The following is an 18,771-nucleotide window of genomic DNA, read 5'->3' on the forward strand; positions in this document are numbered from 1 at the left end:
AAGCAGTATTCAGAGGTGGTTTACTATTGCCTTCCTCTGAGTCTGAGAGGCAGTGACTGGCCCAAGGTCACCCAGTGAGCTTCATGGCTGTGTGAGGATTCGAACCCTGGTCTGCCAGGTCACAGTTCAGCACCTTTAGGGAACATTTAATCTAGCTTATTTGCTTCTGGCAAGAAGGGTTTACGTGCCCTCAGGCCAGGCCATTATTCGAAGAAAGAAGCTCAGTGTTGCACAAATTTTAGATGGGAGCGCAGATGGATGCCCCTGAAGGCAGCAACTGTAAACATGCTTATTAAGGAACTAAGCCCCATAGAACTCAATACGACTTACTTCTGAGTAGATATGGTTGCAGCCATGTTAAGGACAAGGGAGGGCATTCTAGGCAAGCAGTTGGCAACTGTCTGTCAGCATTGTGCTGTTGCGAAGACTTGACTGGGGATCATCCACGAAGTTACTTGGCAAGAGTTTAGGTCAGGCCTCCCTGTCTCATTGCATTTACTTCTCTCCAGACCAGTACAGAGCCATGTGCCCCCATCTCTCTTTCTGTTTTGTGAATTGCATCCCAGGGGCTTGTGTTACGTCTGATCTGTTTCTGTTGTGGGGTTAGAATGAGTGGAGTTGTTGTGGAGGTGGTGAAGGTGAGACACTTTCTGCTTTTGCTCCACACACTCCCAAGGTGGGTTCTTTGAACTATTTGTATGGGGGAGTCCCCTGGATACTGATTTGAATTTATTTACCTCATATTTGGGGGGTTTGTCGTATATATGTATATATTTATATATATATTTGTAATGTATGAGAAAAACTTTGAGGCTAGGATGTGTAACACAATGGTACTTAAGTTAGACCTGGAGGCTAAGCACAACTGTTGCTGCAGTTTGCCTTGGTATAGAGCAGAGTTAGCCAATGTGATACCTTCCAGGTGATGCTGGACTACAACTCCCATCATCCCTGACTATTGGCCATGCTGGCTGGGGCCGATAGGATCTGGAGTCCAGTGACAACCAAAGGGCACAACTTTGGCTACTCCTAGTTTAGAGATAAGAGTGGGAGCCCTTTTGAAATGGCTGCACTGATGATATATTAGGTCCATGCCCTTTCTTCCTCAACCCTGGTATTTAAATCAATACTTTGGCTTAGGAAATAAGAATACCTTAACAACCCATGTGAAATCTCTGTGGGGCAAGCTCGGATGAAAAAATAAAGAGATGGAACAGGGCTAGAGAGAGAGTGTGTGAGAATAGAAAGGAGCATGTTTGCAGAGGTGACTGACTGCATGGTTGTCTGGGTTGGTGATGGCATGGTGTGTGTGAATGAGGAGCTCAGAGACATCACAAGGGTTGTTAAGTTTGCCATGATTTTTTTTTAAGGCTCTTGATAAATAATTTGAGGCTCCTAGGTACATGTCATCTGGAAAGTCTCCTCTTTCTCATCCTCAAGAGGATATTGACATTCCATTGTGCCTGGTTCCTTCTGAAAATCTACATGTGTTTCAGAAGTTGCTTCCTCTAGGCTAGGGGTGGCTAACCTACAGTTTTTCAGGGGCCTGATCCAGCCCCATCCCAAGCACCCCTGACCCCACCAATTTTGGTAGCACCAATTTTGGCAGCACCACCACCCCCAAAAAATTAACCACGGCACTCCCTCAAATGTGACTTAGCCTCCAGGATAGGGGAAAAGTTTTGGAGGGCGACCTTCTAGCCACAGTCATCTCCCAACTACCGGGAGTCAATTTGCCTTTTGTTTTACTTTGTTTTTTGGATGATTTATTTCTTCCTTGAACTTTCCAGCTGTTGATAATTTTGTACTTCTTAGGGAATGGCCAGCCTGATGTGACGCTGTCATCAAGGGTGATGGGGAGGGTCTCTCTTTTTCCCTTTTTGGCCTCTTCATGTCCCAAAACAGGTTGTGTGGGTGCTGGTAGTGGTATTGGGGGTGGGAGGGGAGGGCGGGGTGGGGTGGGAGGGGAGGGCGGGGTGGGGGAGCCATGATGTATATTGTTCATTTGTTGTTTGTGAACGGTGCGTTTTGCCCATCTCTAGTTTGTTGCATTGCGTCAGGATGGCACCCTTGGGGGTGTAACAATAAAAGGAAATCTCCACTGCCAATTTGAAAAATGTTTTGTGTCTGTGTTTTCTAAGTTTGTGTGTCTGTCTTTTGTTCATTGTTTGTGTGGATGTGTGTACTATTTACCTAGCTGGGAGAACACCAGCTTTCAGACAGCCACAAGGAGGCATTGCTCCAAGAAAAAGCTAATATTTGGGCCGGAGATCAATGAGGAGCTGATAGAAAACCAACTCACTATAGTTAGCACAACTTGGAAGAAAGTGTTTAGACTCAGGGGCAAAATTTTAATATTTAGATTTTAGTCAGAATCAAAAGCTTTAAGTGTCAGATGAGAGGAAAAGTACTTGAAAGCACAAAGCAGGATCGTCTTGCTAAACCTCTGGCTTGGTTTGAGTTGGTTCTGCGCTTGGAATCTGTTTATACTCACAGTCATCTAGGATTGCCAATTTTCCCCCTGAGATATTGTGACATTAACAGCTGCATGGCAAGTACAGATGCAGCTCTCTCTCTCTCTCTCTCTCTCTCTCTCTCTCTCTCTCTCTCTCTCTCTCTCTCCAGCCTCTCTCTTTCTCTCTCTCTCCAGCCTCTCTCTTTCTCTCTCTCTCCAACCTCTCTCTCTTTCTCTCTCTCCAACCTCTCTCTCTTTCTCTCTCTCTCTCCAGCCTCTCTCTCTTTCTCTCTCTCTCTCCAGCCTCTCTCTCTTTCTCTCTCTCTCCAGCCTCTCTCTTTCTCTCTCTCTCTCCAGCCTCTCTCTCTCTCTCTCTCTCTCTCTCTCCAGCCTCTCTCTTTCTCTCTCTCTCCAGCCTCTCTCTCTCTCTCTCTCTCCAGCCTCTCTCTTTCTCTCTCTCTCCAGCCTCTCTCTCTTTCTCTCTCTCTCCAACCTCTCTCTTTCTCTCTCTCTCCAGCCTCTCTCTTTCTCTCTCTCTCCAACCTCTCTCTCTTTCTCTCTCTCCAACCTCTCTCTCTTTCTCTCTCTCTCTCCAGCCTCTCTCTCTTTCTCTCTCTCTCTCCAGCCTCTCTCTCTTTCTCTCTCTCTCTCCAGCCTCTCTTTCTTTCTCTCTCTCTCCAGCCTCTCTCTCTCTCTCTCTCCAGCCTCTCTCTTTCTCTCTCTCTCCAGCCTCTCTCTCTCTCCAGCCTCTCTCTTTCTCTCTCTCTCCAGCCTCTCTCTATTTCTCTCTCCAGCCTCTCTCTCTTTCTCTCTCTCTCTCCAGCCTCTCTCTCTTTCTCTCTCTCTCCAGCCTCTCTATGGTGCGGCCGCATTTGGAATACTGTGTACAGTTCTGGTCGCCTCATCTCAAAAAGGATATTATAGAGTTGGAAAAGGTTCAGAAGAGGGCAACCAGAATGATCAAGGGGATGGAGCGATTCCCTTACGAGGAAAGGTTGCAGCATTTGGGGCTTTTTAGTTTAGAGAAAAGGCGGGTCAGAGGAGACATGATAGAAGTGTATAAAATTATGCATGGCATTGAGAAAGTGGATAGAGAAAAGTTCTTCTCCCTGTCTCATAATACTAGAACTCGTGGACATTCAAAGAAGCTGAATGTTGGAAGATTCAGGACAGACAAAAGGAAGTACTTCTTTACTCAGTGCATAGTTAAACTATGGAATTTGCTCCCACAAGATGCAGTAATGGCCACCAGCTTGGATGGCTTTAAAAGAAGATTAGACAAATTCATGGAGGACAGGGCTATCAATGGCTACTAGCCGTGATGGCTGTGCTGTGCCACCCTAGTCAGAGGCAGCATGCTTCTGAAAACCAGTTGCCGGAAGCCTCAGGAGGGGAGAGTGTTCTTGCACTCGGGTCCTGCTTGTGGGCTTCCCCCAGGCACCTGGTTGGCCACTGTGACAACAGGATGCTGGACTAGATGGGCCACTGGCCTGATCCAGCAGGCTCTTCTTATGTTCTTATGTTCTTTCTCTTTCTCTCTCTCTCTCTCCAGCCTCTCTCTCTCTCTCTCTCTCTCTCTCCAGCCTCTCTCTCTCTCTCTCTCTTTCTCTCTCTCTCCAGCCTCTCTCTCTCTCTCTCTCTCTCCAGCCTCTCTCTCTCTCTCTCCAGCCTCTCTCTCTTTCTCTCTCTCTCCAGCCTCTCCCTCTTTCTCTCTCTCTCCAGCCTCTCCCTCTTTCTCTCTCTCTCTCCAGCCTCTCTGAGCAGCCTGCCACCCACAGCAGCTCCTTCTTAGCCCCGAGGACGCCTGGCCGCTTCACCCCTCCTGCCGTAGGCGCCGCTGGGCGGCAGCGGCCGCGATGGCCTCCCCCAGCCAGAGACTGCTGAGCCGCATCGCGGCCACTGCCGCCCAGGGGCACCCACAGCAGGAGGGGTGAAGCGGCCGGCCGGCCTTTCCGGAGCAGGGAAACTGGCTCCGGGCCGGGGCTAAGAAGGAGCTGGCCCAGCCTGGCCTCCACTGCCACCGCCTCTTCACGCCTCCTGCTCAGGCTGCCAGGCCGCGTGGGCCCCGTCTCGGCAGCGGTTGCTAAGAGTCGGCGTCCGAGTGGCCTGCCAGCCTCAGCAGGAGTGGAGGCCGGCCAGGGCCGGCTCCTTCTTAGGCCCGGAGCCAGTTCTCCGGCTCCGGAAAGGACAGCCGGCTGCTTCACCCCTCCTGCTGTGGGTGCCGCTGGGCGGCAGCGGCCGCGATGGGCCCCCCCAGCCAGAGACTGCTGAGCCCAATCGCAGCCACTCCCGCCCAGCGGCGCCCACAGCATGAGGGGTGAAGCAGCCGGCCATCCTTTCCGGAGCAGGGGAACTGGCTCCGGGCCTAAGAAGGAGCAGGCCCAGCCTCGCTGCCACCGCCTCTTCACGGCTCCTGCTGAGGCTGCCAGGCCAAGGCCGCTCAGATGCCATCTTCTAGCAACCGCTCCTGTGGGGGCTGCTGCTGGGGGGGGTCCCTGAAGGGGCGGCAGCTGGACGGAGCCCACGTCGTGGCAGACGCGGGCCAGGAGGCTGCCCTCGCTCAGCCAGGCGGCTGCGGGCTCCACGTCCAGCACCCTCACCCGCAGTTGTGTGTGGGTGCTGGGCGGTGGCTGCTACTGCAGCTGCGTGCCGCTCGCTAGCGGGCAGGGGCTGCTGCTGGGGGGGTCCCTGAAGGGGCGGCTGCTGCTCAAGTCCTCCTGTCTCTGCAGTCCCTGCGTCCTGCCTGACTGACAAAAGGCGGGAAGGCGGCCAGCCACAGCCCAATGTATGTGTGTGTCAATCACGCATGCGTGGCTGAGGGGGCCAATTAAAAGCCGGAGATCCACCTGTTTAATGAAAGTATAGCCGGAGGCCGGAGACACCCCCCTTTTGCCGGAGACTCCAGCAGAAAACCGGAGACCTGGCAACCCTACTCTCAACTGACAATGAACTCCCGGCTGACTGGAACCTCCAGCCAAACAGTATCTGTTGTCACCCAGACCAATCAGAACGAATTTACTGCCTAATAAATTCTCAAAGCAATCTTGTCTCCTCTCAGAACCCGTCACTAAGCAGCCACCGCTAAACAGGCCTGCAACACAGCAACACTATAAGGCCTCATGACAGTCACAGATGTCATAGAAAATAATTTTTATTGTCAAACACAAACTTAAACATATATACAGCAGTTCTCCACAGAGCTCTACCCAGATTTCTCTCTCACCCTCTCCCTTGGTTTCAAGTGATTTCTATCCAGGGAGGGCTCACTGAAGCAAGGAGAAGAGCCATTCGCAGTTATGGACCATTTCTAGTTCTCTTGCACCCCTAATCCAGGACTCAAAGGAGTGCCAGCATGTGGGGGCACTCACATCAAACTCTGAAAAAATGGGGGAAGGGAAACAGATGGCTCTTTATATTTCCTGGGAGTCTGTACTCTGCATCCAGAAACTGATGTGTTATGGAAGGAAGCAATAGCTCAGAATTATTGCAGCATCTGCATATGGTTTTCACAGCAAAGTTCACCCAAGCCATGCTATTGAGGGCTATGTTCACACAAATTGTGTCCACTCTGTGCTGCAGACAAACTGTGGTTCTAGATCCTTAAAAAAATCTAAACGAGCTCTCTTCTTGTTAGGTTGCTTCTGGTGTACATCAGGCCATATTCTCTTATATGGCTGTATAGTGGGGGATTCTGCTGTTCAAAAGTGTGTCTAACATGGTGTGGTGACCAGGGCTGTGGAGTCGGTACGTCAAACCTTTGGCTCCAACTCCTCTATTTTTCTACTGTCCGACTCCAACTCCGACTCCTTCATAAATGGCAAATGTGTATTATTTATTTATTTATTATTTGATTTATATCCCGCCCTTCCTCCCAACAGGAGCCCAGGGCGGCAAACAGAAACAGAGTGGCTGGACAACCAGCCAGATGGGCGACTAATAAATTTAATAAATAAATAAATAAATAATAATAAATAACTCCATTGGGCAGTGCTGCTGGTGCCAAAACCTCTGCCACTGCTATCATCAGACATACCAGTAGACCTGGGAGTGAGGCACCACATGGTTTGCCAGCAGTATAGGTGCATTGTGTCACATGACTAAACACAACATTGGACATCTAGTAGTGTGTGCACATGACACGTTTCCTGCTCAAACAGTATATGTAATCATATCTCAATGTATGCTGAGATTAAGCAATTTATTATGGCTGAGTCAGAGAACTCCTACTATGCATAACATTTTTGGTATTCTGAGTGCCAAGAGTGTCCAATGCTCATCATGCCAAGGGCCTAGTACTCCTCACTTCTACAAATTCACACACGGATTCAGTGCAATTGCAAGCAGTGACGGGGCTACTTTTCAGGGTCATGTTATATTTCTGGAAGCAACAGGAAACAACCCATTTGCACACCTTTAAACATTATGGGATCACCTCACCACATACAGGAAAAACAGCAAATCTGGTCTAGATTATGTTTATAGGTTCTAATTTCAAGCACGTTGCTAACCATGAAAGCGAATAGAACCTACTGATGGTGTTTTGACACTTAAAAGTAGGATTGTCCTAGTTATCTCTAAAAGGCTCTTGCTTAAAATATGAGTACATCTTATGTTAGTTAAAATTAATATTAAGGGGGCAATCCAAACCCCTGGCTGGCAGCAACAGAGGTGAATAAAATGGTGTAGCCACGGCAACATCACAGACCTGGCTCGTGCATTGTGGAAGGGATGCATGGGCAGTAGGGATGAGCACAGAAATGTACCGACTCCAACTTCAAAATAAAATTATTTATTTATTTATTTATTTAAATGTATTTTAAGGTCTTTTTATGATATCTTAAAGTGTTTTTAGCTGTAGAGGCTATCGCCTGGGCTGGAGAGGCAGGTCCCCCTCCATGGGTGACATGCTTCCCTCCCTCTCCTACAAAGAATCTGCAGAGAGGACTAATGAGCACCTGCTGGGTCCTCTCTGAGCATCCTCTCTTCTCCCCCCTTTTGAAACGTTTGTGTGTGTGTGTATTCCCAATCTCTATGTACGGATGTGAAAGTTGGACAGTGAAAAAAGCAGATAAGAGAAAAATCAACTCATTTGAAATGTGGTGTTGGAGAAGAGCTTTGTGGATACCATGGACTGCGAAAAAGACAAATAATTGGGTGTTAGAACAAATTAAACCAGAACTGTCACTAGAAGCTAAAATGATGAAATGGAGGTTATCATACTTTGGACACATAATGAGAAGACAGGATTCACTAGAAAAGACAATAATGCTGGGGAAAACAGTAGAAAAAGAGGAAGGCCAAACAAGAGGTGCATTGATTCCATAAAAGAAGCCACAGACCTGAACTTACAAAATCTGAACAGGGTGGTTCATGACAGATGCTACTGGGGTCACTGATTAATAGGGTCACCATAAGTCATAATCAACTTGAAGGCACGTAACAGCAACATAGGCAATGTCATAATTTTCAGTACTGCTGATGCTATTTCCCCCTATTGTTTCTATTCACAAATTAATGAGCCAGCTAATTGCCCATCAAGTAGCCATCTTCCCACAGGGTTGTTGACTGTCTCTGATAGGGTTGCCAGGTCTCCTGTTCTCACTCGGATACTCCGGATTTTTGGGGTGCTTAATTTCCAATCAGAGAAATGTTTTTGTTTGAATTGTATGCGCCAAGCAACTGTGGTTGATGCTTAATGTATGCTTAATGTATCATGCTTAATGACATCAGTTGGGCCTGCCCCATGACATCAGTCGGGCTTGTCCAATGACTTCACTCAGGCACACCCCCTAAATCTCAGGGCTTGGGATGCTTCTGACCTGGCATCCTTAGTCTGCGATAAGAATGATGAAAAAACACAAACTACATGGTCGGGTGCCCCCACCAAGAAATGATGCAGCTTCCTGAGCTGAATAGCATTATTTTTAAATATATTGTGATGGTGAAACTGAACATACTAACCTACGTCATGGGTTTGTTGTGTGATGCTGAGAAGGGGACTTAAAAAAAATACAGTGTCACTAACAGCCGCGAATGCACACAAAGAATGGAAGCCTTTTGATGATGAGACAAACTTGCAGATTATCCCAGAATTCAATACCAAATACATATTTGCGAATATTCTCCATCATCCCTACTGCACACCCACGTATCAACTCTTTAAATAACATAAAAAGACATTCATTTATTGCAAAGACACTTGAGAGTCCCATGAAAGTAAAAACTAGCCATATTTGTAGAGCTTTTACACTACTGCATGGTTAAGGAGATAATGATAAGATGTTTTTGCCTGTGTGTACAAATGGGCTCTTCTTACTTGATTTAAATAATAATGTGGGATCTCTTTAAGGTCAGAACCTTTTTTTCATTAACAAAGAGTGACAGTAAGCAACAAATATGAACTCTGGGTCAGAAAATGCAACTGCTTTTTTATCATTAAATTTAATAATACAAAAATGCTTTTATATTCATGCCAAACATTCTGCTTATTATATGGCACTAATCATGAAAAATCAAATGTTGATCAAACCGCTGTTCACAGTCTTAAAAATGTGTATTTTCCTAATGCCATAGAATATTTTTCTCATGCAGTCTATAGAATCACTGATTAAATCATGTCTCAGATGCACTAACTATTTTAATTGGCACAGTCGATGGTCCATTGTGTCCAATTACATTTGTGAACAACAAACAAGCAGTGTCGCTACTAAGAGACTATTTGCAGACTATTGTTTAACTTTACTATCAGTTGAATTTGTGCTGTCTGCAGCTCCAAACGAAATGTAGTGTCATGCTGTTTACTGCAGTTTAATTATCAAATTAGGTAAGTTATACATTTAAAAAATCTGCATAAAATTGCTAACTTGGTAGAAAACATTAATTTAGGTATGTATCTATTCATATAACATTCAGATTTCAATTCCAGCTGGGGGAGAAATGACCCTTCATATTTTGCAGAAAAGGACTGGTGGAACTTCTGGTGTTCCCTCTTAAATTCTGAGCCTGCGAAGCTCATACTATTGGCCTTCACATGGCAATTCAGTACAAAAATTCAATATGAAATATTGTTCCATTGATATGGAAAAGAAGGAAATGAGTTAAATGGAATAATAGGTTTTTTTTTTATGGATATCTTCCTAGCACACAGAAAGTGTATGAAATTTGTGCCCACATGAAAAAACTGACACACTATCTTAAGTTGATGCTAACTTTAGTAAATGATTAGCTACTGTCTCTCATTGCATTCACAACATTCAAAACATGTTGCATGCATATTTATATTAATTGTTGCATGATTCCCTCTTTAGAAAAAGGTTACATGGAAATAATTAATATATCTTAATATATTTAAAGGATTAAGCAAACTTTTTTATTCAACAATCAGTGTAGTTTTCATTAGTGGACTAATTCGCTTCTTCCAGACAGAACTAATTCACAGTGAAATTTGTGAGAAAGTAAAAACAGATTCACGTGGCAATATGTTTCCTCCTGCTGTTGTAGAAGGGATTGCAATTAGAAGCACATCTGTTTGAATGTATTATGGTTTTGTTTTAAAGGCAGGAAAACACATAATGCAACCTTCTGAACAATACCTTTTGAACCAGCTTGGTATAAAATATTTTATAACTTATTTCAAAAATCCTGATGAAAGTAGTATAACCAGTTGCAATGCTGTAATTCCAACTAATCTTTTAAAATTAGTCTTTTTGTAAATGTGTGTCAGAGGATGCAAAGTTTCCTAATGGTCTACTTGTGGAATAAATGGGAGATATCATAGGGTAGCATTTGGTCCTAGGCTATGGTCTGAAGGCACATGAGGCCAGCACCCTGCAGGGTCAGGTCTGGTCAGTCCCTGGATGGGAGATGGCCTGGGAACCATATGTAGGGCACCTTGGGTTTCTATCATGAAAAGAAAGGCGGGGTATAAATGAAATAAATAATAATAAATTTGAAACGGTTGCTTTTAGATAGCAGTTGCTCTTTACAAAAAAATGTGTTTGTATTATCAGTTCTTTCACAAGAGATTGAAGCTGATCTGCAAACTTGTAAGTTGTGTATTATATATGGAAAGAGACTAAATTAAAAGGTGGAAAATTCATTTATCTGGCATTGTGAAGCTTGGTTTTGTGGGGGGCATTGTTCTGATGCTTGGTCTCTGGTTTCAGTCTTTTGGAAATAGGGTGAGGAGATGGCGTGTCAACTAACTTCAACTACTGTAATTGTAAACCAGTATTTCTGGGCAATTCTGTTTTTGGTGTGCCCATGGTATATCATTATTGAGTATAATGTAAACTTGTGGTAATAATTGCTTTATTCTAATTGCAAACTTGCCACAAAAGCTCTGTAAATAGAGTGTCCTGCCCAGAGTGCGATTCATGAGACGGAGATGAGGATGAAATTAATTCTTGTTTTATTAGAGTAATTGAGACATCAAAGGCAGTGTGCTTCATAGACCTTGCTACGCTAACTCACTACGGTCCCTAACTGAGCTACCTAAGCATACTCTGCAGCATGTGAAGAAAGATGACTCAGCACCGGGGTCGGGGGGGCTGTCTTAAGTAGGGAAGGTCTTTGCCTGTAATCTCTGACTCCTTCGAGGAGCCTCCCTCTGGATGAGGTGCTTTTCACAACATCTTGCACGGGGCAAAAGGGGGCGTGTCTCTGTCGGGTCATCTGACAATACAGTCTCGATAGTTGCTGGCTCGGCTTCAGGAGGCGGGGATGTGTTTGAAGTTTCAAGAGGGGAGCTCAGGGGGGGTTGAGTTGGCTCGCACACCAGGACATCCTCCAACGGCTCTGTTGAGGCGGCTGTAGGTGGTGTGAAGTCTTCTTCGGTGGGAGAACTGTCTGTAGGAACTGGCACAGAGTCAACCACACCCCCTCCTCCATGATCCTCGAAAGTGTCTACACCCTCTGATTTTTCCCTTTCTCAAACTGAGGGATCTGCAACTCATCCAGCCTCCTTCTGGGGCTCGACAGAGAGGATGCAACTGGATCCTTCCACTTTGGTAGAAATTAAGGATGGTCATATAATTATATAGAATCTAACTGAGCAGTCTGCAGACTTAAATGCATCTATGAAACATGTGTGATGTATGTTTCAGATAATAATAATAATAATAAAAAATAATAAAAGCAGATAAAAGCAGAATTGTACTAGACAGATGTACAAATACAGAGAGTCCAAACTGCAATATTGGATATGCAAGCATAAAATGAACTTTTCTTGTAAGCATGGTGATACAAAAAACAGTCAGAGAGAATCGAGACATCATAGTGTAAAAAGAGAGAGAGAAAAACCCAGACCCCTTTTGGACTTTTTTCTGTCAGCGTTCTCATAATTTGTTGAAATTAATTAAAAATCAGCCATGTTCACAGAGGACCTGTAATCCTATTACTGACTTTGTCCCATATGCTGACCTTCATCGTCTGCAGTTTAAAAGTTAAAAAAATGCCTAGCTGATTTTTAATTAAAGAAATTTTACATTGAACTGAATGATAATGTCGGGCATGCTCAGTAAGAATGAACTGTCAGGGTTCTAAAAGCCAGACTCACAGCTGCTTCACTTGGCTAATCGGGGGGCCACACCCATGCCAGACCTTTATTTCACTTTAGACAGTCATGGCTTCCCCCAAAGAATCCTGGAACATGTAGATTGTGAATGGTGCTGAGCGGAGACTCCTATTCCCCTGACAGAGCTCCAGTGGCCAGAGTGGTTTAACAGTCAGCCGCTCTGAATGAAGCTCCGTGAGGGGAACAGGACATCTTCTAGCAACTCTCAGCACCTTTCACTAACTACACTTCCCAGGATTCTTTGGGAGAAGCCATGACTGTCTAAAGTGAAATAAAAGTCTGCTGTGGATGTGGCCAGGGACAGCTTTGGTTTAAATTTGGTGGGAGGCTACATGTGCCAGCTGTAGAATACAAAGGTGGGGGAAACCCTGAAAAAGAATGATACTGTTCACAATTGTTCCCTTTTGGAAAGGAAAGGGGCTTCCCCTCTGCCCAGTGCCCACCCACCCAATCTCCTCCCCTCCCCTTCCTCCCCACCCCTTACTGCCCCTCCCCCAGGTCAATTTTACCTATCCGAAGCATGATTGCACAGGAGTAAATCCCACTGAACTCAAAAAGCATGCAAATGATCAAAACTGCCCTCCTTCCTTCCTCCTATCCCCTCCCTCTTGCCCCTTCCCCTTCCTTTGTTCCTCCTTTCTCTTCCCCATCCCCTTCCAATGCCCTCCTTCTTGCTCTCCTCACCCATGGTCAGTTTTACCTATCCTAACCATGATTGCACGGGAGTAAATGCCATTGAACTCAATAAGCATGCAAATGATCAGAACTGCCTTTACCCTCCTTCCCTTCTCCTCTTCCTTCCTTTCCTCCCCTCTTCTTTTTTCCTCCTCCCCGCTCACTCCAATTTTCTAGATGATATTCTCTGTAGAAACAATAGTAACACAGGAAAGAAGCAAAGTAAGAACACCAACAAACATACAAAAATGTAATTCTCCATCTTTCTGAGGTGGCTCAGAGGTACATGTTACCAAATTCTTCCATGCGTCACAGAGAGTGGATTGTACTGTGAAAGACCAACCCAGATTGTGTTTGCATTTTGACAAATTTGTAGGGCAGTACAATATCTCAGCTCAGGTCTCCTGCCCCCCTGGTGCATTCACTATAGCTGCCCCCTTTCACTGTTTTTTAAAGTTTGATAGAAATATCTGTGGCTATAGGTACATTCTTAAACTGCAAGGTTTTTTGCCTATTAGTTAATAAGTTACCTGATTATCACATCTTATGGTAAAGATACCAATATTCCAAATACATATAGAAGGAAAGCATGAAGATGATTTCTTCCAGTTCCCAACTAATGTACCATGGTATTTCCACTAAACTCCATGAAGCTATTAAATTCTCAGAACCACCTTTGAATTGATGATTGGTCCAGCTGTCTCATGCTAATCTTGGTTTACATGTCTTCATTCAAATGTGTGCTACCAGCAGAGCCCTGGAACTTCTTTTTGGAGTCCTCCATCTGTACTCCTACTGTACTCCCATAGCTTTGATTTCCTGGCTCAGTTCCAAGCTGCTAACTTATTTTGGACAGCAGCTTACAGCCCAAGCTTGATACCTCATAGCCAGCAGCAACAGAATCCTTGAATGGCAGAGACTAGTGAGAGAGCCTGATCCACAGTTTTGTATTAATTCTTATTTATTTTATTTAACAGAACCCGCATATTACTTAATTGTAAATAAAACCTCTAAGCAGTTTATAAAGCACATAAAATATACAATTGTCATTAAAAATAAATGTTAAAACAAGTTTTTTAAAAAGAAAAATATAAATAAAATAATCAGTTTAATATATATATTATAAGCTAAAATTACAGATGAAAATACATGTCAGCTATACATATCTAAGTAAGGAGAATGTTACTTTTTATATAGTCTATTTATTTATGTGTTAAAATTATATCCCACCCTTCCTCACAAAAGGGTCTCAAACGATAAGCAGACAAGTGATAAAACAATAAAAACATCTTAAAAACAATTCCAGTTTGTTAGTTTAGATATATGGCTCATATTTTGAAAACTCAGAGCTGCCCACATCTTTTTTTTACTTCATTCAGCCTCATGATAATTGATGAGCCATTGTAATTCCTATTTTACTGATTAGGGAACTGTTTAAAATCCATTTGGTGTTTTCACTTGGATCTGCAAAGACATAATAGCCTAGGGACAGCTAGAAACAGCCAATAGGATGTGTTGTCATCGCGATGGACTGTAGCCAATGGAGTTCTGAAATCCTCTTCCAGTCATGAAGCTCACCAAGTTAGGTTGGGCTAGTGACACACTCTCAGTTGACCTCACAGGGTAGTTCTGAGGCTACAGGCAGGGAGATAGTGGCTTGTTGGATCCTATGGTACTGTCCCTTTTCGTAACTGATGGCAATTTCTACTTGGATGACATGGAAGAAATAGTTTAAAATGTAAAAGTTTGGGTAAATATCATGTGCAGGTTGGCATATGTCTGTGGAAGCCATTTTCCAAAATGGCCACTGGCCAGCCTCCTGCAATTCCTATCTCATGAAGCATAGCATCTACATCCATCTCATTTATGTCAATCTATATATTTTTGGGTGTTTCAATAGTTGTCCATACAACATAATGGAAAAGAATAAGGAATTGAGGATGTAGACCCCCAACTAAACTTTAGGCTACCCAAAATGATGCATACACATACACATAGCAAGAGAGTGTCCGCTATGTGAATGGTATTGAATCATTTCCATTCTCTTTGCACCTTGGGAGCAGCTTGTGGAGCTCAGTGGCCACATATAATGAGGTCAGGACTACATGTGACTCTGAACCACAAGCTGACCACTTGCGGTTCTCAAACATAATATGAAATTTAGCCTCATATTTTGCCTTGTGGTACTGGATTTGCAACTCTACCCTGGATCCCCAGCAAAGTGTACCACTTTTCTCCTCCAGGGTGGGACCTGTCTTCAGCAAGGCTATTCTCCTCTCTTATTATGTTTGTACTGATCTATGTTGTACTTATCTCCCATGTCTGTACTGTACTGATGGAGCTTTGTGATTACGTATTGCTAGGGATCAATTACTCCTGTTATTTTAAAAAAGTTTTTGAGCTACCTTATTGTTTACTTGATTGAGAAAAGCTGACCACATTTAGTTTTCCACAAGTGTAATTAAGACAAAAAGGACAGAGAGTGCACCTAAAAATGTTTCCATTTGCTCTAAGGATGAGCAGACTTCAGGAAGAGAGCCCATTTGAGCCCACAATGGGAAACAAAAGGTCTTGGACATAAATAGTGAATTGGGCCAGTGCTGTCAGTTCATACAATGATCATCTTCATTGTATCGGTCGGCTTCTTAATAAAAGGATATACAACATAGCTGACTGATTCATGTTGTATGACCACAAAGTTTGGTTTTACTTTGGTCACTTTCACCCCATATAAACAGATAAAGCTGTCACACTATCAGACCGTTGGGCAGTTGACTCCTCAGACTGATAGCAGCTCACCAAGACTTGAGACAGAGGCAGCCCTGTGAGCTGAGTTCCTGTGAGCAATGCTAGGGATTGAACCTTATGCATGCAAGGCTTGACCTCTTCAACTGAATTATTCCCCCCCCCCCACACACACAAAAGGAGGGCAACTTTCCATTCCTTTGCCAACTTTCTAATAACAGCTGTTTTAACCCAATGGTGTATAGAGGACAGAACCTTTTTATTATGGAGCTAGTATAGCACAGCAGACAAAAGAGTAATGAACCAGGAAATTCTAGGTCATAGAATGTTTTCTGCCACACACTGACGCGGTGGCCTTAGGCAAGCCATTGTTATTTCAGCCACCTATAATAACGACCAACTTTGTTATGATACTGATGCAACTTATAGCATTGTCGAAGGGATTTACTAAAATAATATGTGGAATCACTTGGACATGCAGCAAACACTATATAAATACTCAGTGTTGTTATGATTTACATGCTGATTAGGGGGTAGGGGGAATATATTGACAAATTGTCTTCAAACCAGTCAAGAATCGCATAGCTGAAAAGGGGCTGGGATGATAATTAAATCTCTTTTAACAGCATTCCTACTGCCTATTATGCTATACTCTCTATCCTCTCTCCCATGCTGTTTAACATCTATGTAAAACCGCTGGGGGCTATCATCAGGAGTTTTGGGCTGAAGTGTCACCAATATGTGGATGACACTCAGCTCTATCTCTCATTTAAGTCCTCACCAGAGTTGGCTGTGAATACCATGCCCAAGTGCCTGGAGTCCGTAAGTGGTTGGATGGGAGAGAACAGACTGAAGCTGAATCCCGATAAGACCGAGGTGTTACTTGTGGGAGACAGAGGAAGGTTGGGTATTACAGACCTAATGCTTAATGGGGTGAGATTACCCCTGAAGGACCAGGTCCGCAGCCTCGGGGTCATTCTTGACTCCCAGCTGTCCATGGAGGCTCAGGTTTCGGCGGTGAGTCGGGCAGCTTGGTATCAATTACATCTGATACAGAGGCTGCGACCCTACCTCCCTGTTCATCTGCTCCCACAGGTGATACATACCCTGGTCTCCTCTCGCTTAGACTACTGTAATGCGCTCTACGTGGGGTTACCCTTGAAAACGGTCCGGAAATTACAGCTGGTACAGAGTGCGGCGGCGCGCTTGATTAAGCGCAGCCGTCGCCGTGATCACATCACCCCAGTATTACTAGATCTTCACTGGCTATCAGTTGTCTACCAGGCCCAATTCAAGGTGTTGGTGTTGACCTTTAAAACCCTATACAGTTTCGGCCCAGTTTATCTGAAGGAACGCCTCCAGAATCACCAATTATGCCGCCTGACAAGATCAGCCTCTCAAGACCTTCTCTCGGTCCCACCGGCTAAAACAGCTAGGCTGGCACGGACCAGAGAGAGGGCATTCTCGGTTGTGGCCCCCACCCTTTGGAATTCTCTTCTGTATGATCTCCGACATGCTCCCTCCCTGATACGTTTTCGTCAAGCCTTAAAAACCTGGCTATTCAGGCAGGCCTATGGAATTGAGGAGGGTTAATTTTATGATGTTTTAATTGGAAATTGGTTTTAAATTGTTTAGGACTGTGGTTGTTTTGTATATTGTATATTATGTATAGCTTTTGCTATTGTAAGTCGCCTAGAGTGTCCACTAACCTGGACAGATAGGCGACCAATAAATAAAATTATCATTATTATTATTATTATTATTATTATTATTATTATAATACCTAATCCCTAACAGTAGTGTAGTGGCAAATGTAGAAGTGCAGGGTGTGATGTTCCTGTATTAGTGTATATATGGTAAGTGCTGTTTGTATAGGAGATACATGGTAAGTGGAATGAAAGAGGAGGGGGGAGTGAATGGGCAGTAGAATGCTGGATGATTGGCTGAGAGTTTAGAATGGCTGAGAGTATAAATGGAAGGATGACAGTTAAATCTGGGTGGACATGAGAGGGTTGTTTTGGTGGGTTTGGAGAGGAGATTGTGTGGAGAGTTGGTGGATGTGAGGAGAGTGTGGCGTTCGGATTAATACTAAGACAAGTATCATAGCAATAGAAGAAACCATATGCTTATGTGCCTTTATAAAGTAATCTTGTTATCTTTGCTATTTAATAAATACTGTATTTGGTTTACCAAAGGCCTGATCCTAGGCTGGGGTTTCACAGACCAGAAGGGAGGGTAAGGTAAATACCAAGGCTGAAGAGTGACAAATGGTGGCAGCGGGGAAGGGAAGAATAACACCACAAGTATTCAGAGCAAACCAGGATTATCTGCATAGATACAAAGGGATTGGGACAGTTTAAGCACGCAGTCACAGAGGTAACCTGATAGAGAGACTCAGGCAGAGTTCTGGGAATACGGGTTATAGGACGTGACTGGTGGTGCTGCCTAGCAGGGGGATCTGGTGAGGTCTATGCTAGAGCGGGGAGAGAAACCATAAAAAAGGACAGTCCAGACTGGTGGAGTCCCTGGTGGTGCCTAGCGACAGGCAGTAACCACGAGCAGGTAGGAACCTGACAGGGAGAGCCAGGGAAGGGCGTCACACAGGGTCCCTTCATGATAGTCAGAGCCACACCCCTCCCTCCTTTTTTAGCTGCTGAGTTGAAAATGAGATCCTTGTTGATGCTTTCTCTCACAACAACAGCTGTCCCTAGCAGCCAATAAGCATGAAAGGGGAGAATGTTAGGTACTGAAAAGAGTCCTCTCAGTGGCTGACTCACTTCCTTTCATTCTGATTGGCTCCAATCAGCAGGAAAAGACAAGGAAGCATTTCAGAAGACTCTTCTCAGTGGCTAACACACTCTCCTTTCATGCTGATTTGCTCATAGGATCCTGGAGACATAGAGAGTCTGCTGGGACCCATCCTGTTCCCCAACAAATAAGGGGTCTAACACCCCCTGAGACCTCAGATGACTACACCCTTGATAACTATAGTTTCTGGCACTTACAGACTTACAGGTCTTCAGAATAGTGGTGCTCTGTAGTTGTAAATTTGGTTTGGCTATGGAAGGATGATCAGGTTTCTAATGTGAAGATTTTAGGTGCCATTCCACCTAAGCTCTCTCAACTGCTTTGTCAACACATTGGTGAAACTGTGGCCAAAGTGATACTTCTGTAAACCTATAGACGGAGCTGGTGTAAAACTATGCTCTGGTAACCTCTAGTTTAGATTGTTGCAATGAACATTTTGTGAGGCTGCCTTTGAAGGTCGTCTGGAAACTTCAGCTGGTACAAAAGGCAATGGTCGGATTGCTGTCATATAGCA

The sequence above is a fragment of the Rhineura floridana genome, chromosome 1 (genome assembly GCF_030035675.1).
Source record: "Rhineura floridana isolate rRhiFlo1 chromosome 1, rRhiFlo1.hap2, whole genome shotgun sequence".
In the NCBI taxonomy this organism is placed as follows: Eukaryota; Metazoa; Chordata; class Lepidosauria; order Squamata; family Rhineuridae; genus Rhineura; species Rhineura floridana.